This window comes from Salvelinus sp. IW2-2015, linkage group LG32, assembly GCF_002910315.2.
Source record: "Salvelinus sp. IW2-2015 linkage group LG32, ASM291031v2, whole genome shotgun sequence".
Taxonomy (NCBI): Eukaryota; Metazoa; Chordata; class Actinopteri; order Salmoniformes; family Salmonidae; genus Salvelinus; species Salvelinus sp. IW2-2015.
Genome location: NC_036871.1, coordinates 35,062,289 through 35,070,749, shown reverse-complemented (window position 1 = coordinate 35,070,749; position 8,461 = coordinate 35,062,289). Strand labels below are relative to the sequence as shown.

At 41.8% G+C, this 8,461-nt stretch overlaps 1 pseudogene; it reads right to left on the bottom strand.

The window, feature by feature from the left end:
* Positions 1-8,461, bottom strand: part of LOC111956441 (protein unc-13 homolog A-like) — an 80,409-nt pseudogene that overhangs the window by 61,469 nt on the left and 10,479 nt on the right.

Sequence of the window (8,461 nt, the reverse complement as noted above, 5' to 3'; positions counted from 1 at the left end):
ACAGACAGAGAGGAGCAGGAGACCAGGGAGTATACAGACAGAGAGGAGCAGGAGAGCAGGGAGTATACAGACAGAGAGGAGCAGGAGAGACACACATACCTGATGGCCCTCTGGTGGTAGTTGAGGGGGCCACAGCTGTTGGATGGGGGGTAGGAGGAGGGGCGGGTCCCCTGGCGGTGCTGCTGGTCTCTGATGGGGTACTGGTGGACGGAAGCGTTGGGCTGAGACGTGGTATAGTAGGGGGGAGGGATGCTGTTACTGGTCTCACTGCGGTAGTCACTGTCTCTGTCATCCACAGCACTGTCTGGGTCCTCATCTGGAGAGGAGAGGAGATGAGATGAGAGGAGTGGAGATTAGATGAGAGGAGAATAGAGGAGATTAGAGGAGATTCGATGAGAGGAGAATAGAGGAGATTAGATGAGAGGAGAATAGAGGAGATTTGATGAGAGGAGAATAGAGGAGATTTGATGAGAGGAGTGGAGAGGAGATTGGATGAGAGGAGAGGAGATTAGATGAGAGGAGTGGAGTGGAGATTAGATTAGATGAGAGGAGATTAGATGAGAGGACACAGGGTTAATAATAGTCATGTAGTGTGTCCCAAATTCCACATTATTCCTTATATAGTGCACTACTTTAGTAGTGGGCAAAAGAAGTGCACTATATAGGGAATAGGGTGCCATTTGGGACATACCCATGGAGGTGTGCAGTACTGACACTTTCCATTCTCTCCCTTTAATCAAGGACTGACTCAGACTCTCTTGAGAGAGTGGGTGAAACTAAAGCTGGCTTTACATTGTGGAGGTGAAGAACTGTCGTTCACACAGACCATCGGATAAAATCTAGAATCATCTCAACTGGACGGATTCCGATTCGTCCGTTGTGTTCAGATTTTAGAACACTGGAACCTGTTCACACAGGACTCTGACTACATCTCGCCCAGTCATACTGCCAGACTGTTGAAATTCAGTCTAAATCACTCTACATTTTGTCAGATGGTCTGTTTGAACTCAGCTTTAAAGAACCATTTTCACTTTCTAAGTGGATCGCAGATTCAAGAGAGAACTTCATTACATTATTATTCCCAGAGGAGGATAAATAAGAAGCAGCAGAATGATCAAAACCACTCGTTCACAATGCACACTCAGCAGAATGATCAAAACCACTCGTTCACAATGCACACTCAGCAGAATGATCAAACCCTCGTTCACAATGCAGCACTCAGCAGAATGATCAAAACCACTCGTTCACAATGCACACTCAGCAGAATGATCAAACCACTCTGTTCACAGCACCACTTAGCAGAATGATCAAAACCACTCGTTCACAATGCACACTACAGCAGAATGATTAAACCACTCGTTCACAATGCACACTTAGCAGAATGATCAAAACCACTCGTTCACAAATGCACACTCAGCAGAATGATCAAAACCACTCGTTCACAATGCACACTCAGCAGAATGATCAAAACCACTCGTTCACAATGCACACTCAGCAGAATGATCAAACCACTCGTTCACAATGCACACTCAGCAGAATGATCAAAACCACTCGTTCACAATGCACACTCAGCAGAATGATCAAAACCCCTCGTTCACAATGCACACTCAGCAGAATGATCAAAACCACTCGTTCACAATGCACACTCAGCAGAATGATCAAAACCACACTCGTTCACAATGCACACTCAGCAGAATGACAAAACCATCGTTCACAATGCACACTCAGCAGAATGATCAAAACCACTCGTTCACGAATGCACACTAGCAGAATGATCAAAACCACTCGTTCACAATGCACACTCAGCAGAATGATCAAACCAATCGTTCACAATGCACACTTAGCAGAATGATCAAAACCACTCGTTCACAGATGCACACTCAGCAGAATGATCAAAACCACTCGTTCACAATGCACACTTTAGCAGAATGATCAAAACCACTCGTTCACAATGCACACTTAGCTAGAATGCTATCCCAGTTAATGTGGACCGTTTCAACACCAACCATAGAACTCCAATAGAGCTCATCTCACCAGGTCACTCAGAGTGCAGTCATAAAAATAGGTAATCTAGATCCGTCACGGCTCTGTACTCCACATCATCTACAGTACCAGTCAAAAGTTCTCATCTACTCATTCAAGGGTTTATCTTTATTTTTACTACTTTCTACATTGTAGAATAATAGTGAAGACATCAAAACTATGAAATAACGCATATAGAATCATGTAGTAACCAAAGAAGTGTTAAACAAATCAAAATATATTTTAGATTCTTCAAAGTAGCCACCCTTTGCCTTGATGACAGCTTTGCACACTCTTGGCATTCTCTCAACCAGCTTCATGAGGAATGCTTTTCCAACAGTCTTGAAGGAGTTCCCACATATGCTAAGCACTTGTTATCTGCTTTTCCTTCACTCTGCGGTCCAACTCATCCCAAATCTCAATTGAGTTGAGGACGGGTGATTGTGGAGGCCATGTCATCTGATGCAGCACTCCATCACTCTCCTTCTTGGTTAAATAGCCCTTACACAGCCTGGAGTCATGTTTTGTCCTGTTGAAAAACAAATGATAGTCCCACTAAGCCCAAACCAGATGGGATGGCGTATCGCTGCAGAATGCTGTGGTAGCCATGCTGGTTAAGTGTGCCTTGAATTCTGAATAAATCATAGACAGTGTCACCAGCAAAGCACCCCCACACCATCACACCTCCTCTTCCATGCTTCACGGTGGGAACCACACATGCGGAGATCATCCGTTCACCGACTCTGCGTCTCACAGACACGGCGGTTGGAACCAAAAATCTCAAATTTGGACTCATCATCCACCAGTCTAATGTCCATTGCTTGTGTTTCTTGGCCCAAGCAAGTCGCTTTTTATTTTTGGTGTACTTTAGTAGTGGTTTATTTGCAGCAATTCGACCATGAAGGTCTGATTCACGCAGTCTCCTCTGAACAGTTGATGTTGTGTCTGTTACTTGAACTATGTGAAGCATTTATTTGGGCTGCAATCTGAGGTGCAGTTGATTCTAATGAACTTATCCTCTGCAGCTGAGGTAACTCTGGGTCTTCCTTTCCTGTGGCGGTCCTCATGAGAGCCAGTATCATTATTAGGGCTTGATGGTTTTTGCGACTGCACTTGAAGAAACTTTCAAATTTCTTGAAATGTTCTGGATTGACTGACCTTCATGTCTTAAAGTAATGATTGACTGTTGTTTCTCTTTGCTTATTCGAGCTGTTCTTGTCATAATATGGACTTGGTCTTTTACCTAATAGGGCTATCTTCTGTATACCACCAATACCTTGTCACAACACAACTTATTCTCTCAAATGCATTAAGAAGGAAAGAAATTCAACAAATTAACTTGAAATGCATTTCAGGTGACTACCTCATGAAGCTGGCTGGGTGAATGCCAAGAGTGTGCAAAGCTGTCACCAAGGCAAAGGGTGGCTACTTTGAAGAATCTCAAATATAAAACATATTTTGATTTGTTTAACACTTTTTTTGGTTACTACATGATTCAATATGTGTTATTTCATCGTTTTGATGTCTTCACTATTATTCTACAATGTAGAAAATAGTCAAAATAAAGATAAACTCTGGAATGAGTTGGTGTGTCCAAACTTTCAGCATTCCAGATAACATGAGCTAATTGTTCTGTTCTTTGCCGTATCAGGCAGAGACGGTTCCCTTTTGGAGTGAGGGGGCCAGATACTGGTCTTTACAATGAGAACTGTTGACACAGCAGTAACTGTCTGCTATGTTTTATAGATATCTTTCATACAAATCTTAACCTTTGTGAACTGTTCCTAAGATCTGTGATTCGTCATGTAAGTTGAGAGGGGTGTATCTTGGCTATAAAAGATCTTTGTACTTTTCTGTTGGGACTTCTCAACGGGTCATTAGAAATAGTGAATTGTTGAAAGTCAAAGGGCTATTGCAAAGCTCTTATTAAAAAAGATGTAGTTTAAGTGTAACTCTGACTGAGGTGTGTAGTTTGTAACTCTCCTCATTTGGTAAAGCAGAAATATGCCACCACACTGTACATTCTATCATCTCAATTTCTAGGTGTAGTACAGGGTTATAGGCTGCCATAGATCAGAGACTAAAGGGTCCCAGTTGGAGGGGAAGTTGAGCAGGGCTGAATCACCCTCAGAGCAAGCCATCTATTCGTCATTAGGCTCTCGAGTGGCGCAGAGGTCTAWGGCACTGCATCTCAGTGCAAGAGGTGTCACCATAGTACCTGGTTTGAATCCAGGCTGTATCATATCTGGCTGTGATTGGGAGTCTAATAAGGCGGTGCACAATAGGCCCAGTGTCGTCGGGGTTTGGACGGAGTAGGCCGTCATTGTAAATAGGAATTTGTTCTTAACTGACTTGCCTAGTTAAATAAAGGTTAAATTAGGGAAAGGGGGATACCTAGTCAGTTGTACGACTGAATGTATTCAACTGAATGTGTCTTCTGCATTTAACCCAACCCTTCTGAATCAGAGAGGTGCGGGGAGCTGCATTAATCCACATTAATCAATCGTAATCATCATCATCATCGACTTTCAGAACCCTGACAAAGGCTGCCAGAGCATAACGCCTCCGTCTAGAGTGTTTTGAATCTATCTCGTCTTGCTGTGTAAACAGTACAGGCATCTTAACCCTTCCCACACAAGCCAGTGGGTTGGAGGTTATTTTTGAGGAGTTTTGCAATATGTTATTATATATATATACCATCTCTTCATAATCCCATGTCTCTCTCTCCCTCCCTCTCCCACTCCCACTCCCTCCCTTCCTAGGCTACTATACAGTAAGTGAATGGAGGTGGATTAGCAACACTGCAGTGATGAGTCTGATCGAGAAGCCATGCTTGTATGAGACCATCAGCTAATCACAAAGAAGAAGAGAGACAGAGATTGAGAAAAGAGAGAGAGGAAGAGAAAGAAAAAGAAAGAGAGAAAGAGAAAGAAAAAGAAAAAGAAAGAGAGAAAGAGAAAGGGAAAGAAAAAGAAAGAAGAGAGAGAAGATCGAGAGAGAGAAAGAGAAAGAAAGAAAAGAAGAGAAAGAGAGAGAGAGAAAGAAGAGAGAGAGAGGAGAGAAGAGAGAAGAGAGAAAGAGAGAAAGAGAGAGAAAGAGAAGAGAGAGAGAGAAAGAGAGAGAGAGAGAGAGGAGAGAGAGAGAGAAGAGAGAGAGAGAGAGAGAGGAGAAGAGGAAGAGGAGAGAGAGAGAAAGAGAGAGAGGAGAAGAGAAGAGAGAGAGAGAGAAGAGAGAGAGAAGGAGAGAGAGAGAGAGAGAGAGAGAGAGAGAGAGAGAGAGAGAGGAGAGAGAGAAAGACAGAGAGAGAGACAGAGAGAGAGAGAGACCGAGAGAGAGTGATACAGAGAGAGAAAGACAAGAACTAGAAAAGAACCTGACACCCTCAGCAGACAGAGGGACAAATACATACCTGAAGGTGACAGCATTTCCTCCCTTGTATACCCCCCTAGACACAACTACGACAGCATAACCAACAAAAACGGGTCAAAACTTCTGCAGCTCTGTCGCACGCTGGGAATGTCGATAGTCAATGGTAGGCTTCAAGGGGACTCCTACGGTAGGTACACCTATAGCTCATCTCTTGGCAGTAGTACTGTAGACTACTTTATCGCTGACTTCAACCCAGAGTCTCTCAGAGCATTCATAGTCAGCCCACTGACACCCCTATCAGATCACAACAAAATCMCAGTCTACTTGAACAGACCAATACTCACTCATGAGGCATCAAAGCCAAAGGAACTGAGTAATATAAACAAATGCTATAGATGGAAAGAATGCAGTGTGGAAACCTACCAAAAAACAATTAGGCAACAACAAATTCAATCACTTTTAGACAACTTCCTGGGCAAAACATACCASTGTAATAGTGAAGGTGTAAACTTGTCAGTAGAAAACCTAAACAGTATATTTGACCTCTCAGCTTCCCTATCAAATCAAAAAATGTCAAGCAGACAACCTAAGAAAATTAACAACAATGACAAATGGTTTGATGAAGAATGCAAAAACCTAAGAAAGAAATTGAGAACCCTATCCAACCAAGAGCATAGAGACCCAGAAACCCTGAGTCTACGCCTTCACTATGGTGAATCACTAAAACAATACAGAAATACACTACGGGAAAAGAAGGAACAGCAGGTCAGAAATCAGCTCAATGTAATTCAACAATCCATAGAATCTAACCACTTCTGGGAAAATTGGAAAACACTAAGCAAACAACAACATGAAGAGTTATCTATCCAAAACAGAGATGGGAAAACCACTTCTCCAATCTTTTTGGCTCTATAACAAAGAACAAAGAACAAAGAACAAAGAACAAAGAACAAAGAACAAAAACATATACAAGATCAAATACAAATCTTAGAATCAACTATTAAAGACTACCAGAACCCACTGGATTCTCCAATTACATTGAATGAACTACAGGACAAAATACAAACCCTCCAACACAAAAAGCCCTGTGGTGTTGATGGTATCCTAAATGAAATTATAAAATATACAGACCACGAATTCCAATTGGCTATACTTAAACTCTATAACATCATTCTCAGCTCTGGAATCTTTCCCAATATTTGGAACCAAGGACGGATCACCCCAATCCACATAAGTGGAGACAAATTTGACCCCAATAACTACCGTGGGATATGCATCAACAGCAACTTTGGGAAAATCCTCTGCATGATCATTAATAGCAGACTCATACATTTCCTCAGTGAAAACAATGTACTGAGCAAATGTCAAATTGGCTTTTTACCAAATTACTGTACGATAGACCACGTATTCACCCTGCACACCCTAATTGACAAACAAACAAAACAAAACAAAGCAAAGCAAAGTCTTCTCATGCTTTGTTGATTTCAAAAAAGCTTTTGACTCAATTTGGCATTAGGGCCTGTTATACAAATTGATAAAGTGGTGTTGGGGGAAAAACATACAACATTATAAAATCCATGTACACAAATAACAAGTCTGTGGTTAAAATTGGCAAAAAACACACATTTCTTTCCACAGGGCCATGGGATGCAGCTTATCAATGAATTGGTGAGGGCACTAGAACAGTCTGCAGCACMGACCTCACCCTACTACAATCTGAAGTCAAATGTCTACTGTTTGCTGATGATCTGGTGCTTCTGTCACCAACCAAAGAGGGCCTACCGCAGAACCTAGATATTCTGCACAGATTGTGCCAGACCGGTGCCCTGACAGTAAATCTCAATAAGACAATAATAATAATAATAATAATAATAATAATGGTGCTCCAAAAAAGGTCCAGTCTCCAGGACCACAAATACAAATTCCATCTAGACACCGTTGCCCTAGAGCACACAAAAAACTATACATACCTCGGCCTAAACATCAGCGCCACAGGTAACTTCCACAAAGCTGTGAACGATCTCAGAGACAAGGCAAGAAGGGTCTTCTATGCCATCAAAAGGAACATAAAATTTGACATAGATTTAGGATCTGGCAAAAAATACTTGAATCAGTTATAAAACCCATTGCCCTTTGTGGTTGTGAGGTCTGGGGTCTGCTTACCAACCAAGAATTGACAAAATGGGACAAACACCAAATTGATATTCTGCATGCAGAATTCTGCAAAAATATCCTGTGTACAACGTAAAACACCAAATAATGCATGCAGAGCAGAATTAGGCCAATACCCGGTAATTGTCAAAATCCAGAAAAGAGACGTTAAATTCTACAACCACCTAAAAGCCTTCCATAACAAATCCATCACCTACAGAGAGATGAACCTGGAGAAGAGTCCCCTAAGCAAGCTGGTCCTGGGACTCTGTTCACAAACACAAACAGACCCCCACAGAGCCCCAGGACAGCAACACAATTAGACCCAATCATGAGAAAACAAAAAGATAATTACTTGACACATTGGAAAGAATTAACAAAAAAACTAGAATGCAATTTGGCCCAAAACAGAGAGTACACAGTGGCAGAATACCTGACCACTGTGACTGACCCAAACTTAAGGAAAGCTTTGACTATGTACAGACTCAGTGAGCATAGCCTTGCTATTGAGAAAGGCTGATCTGGTTCTCAAGAGAAGACAGGCTATGTGCACACTGCCCACAACATGAGGTGGAAACTGAGCTGCACTTCCTAACCTCCTGCCCAATGTATGACCATATTAGAGAGACATATTTCCCTCAGATTACACAGATCCACAAAGAATTTGAAAACAAATCCAATTTTGATAAACTCCCATATCTACTGGGAGAAATTCCACAGTGTGCCATCACAGCAGCAAGAAGTTTCAAAACCAATAAAGACATTACAAATGTTATATTATATATATACAGTGTTGTAACAATGTACAAATTGGTTAAAGCACACAAGTTAAAATAAATAGGCATAAATATGGGTTGTATTTACAATGGTGTTTGTTCTTCACTGGTTGCCCCTTTTCTTGTTGCAAAGGTCACAAATC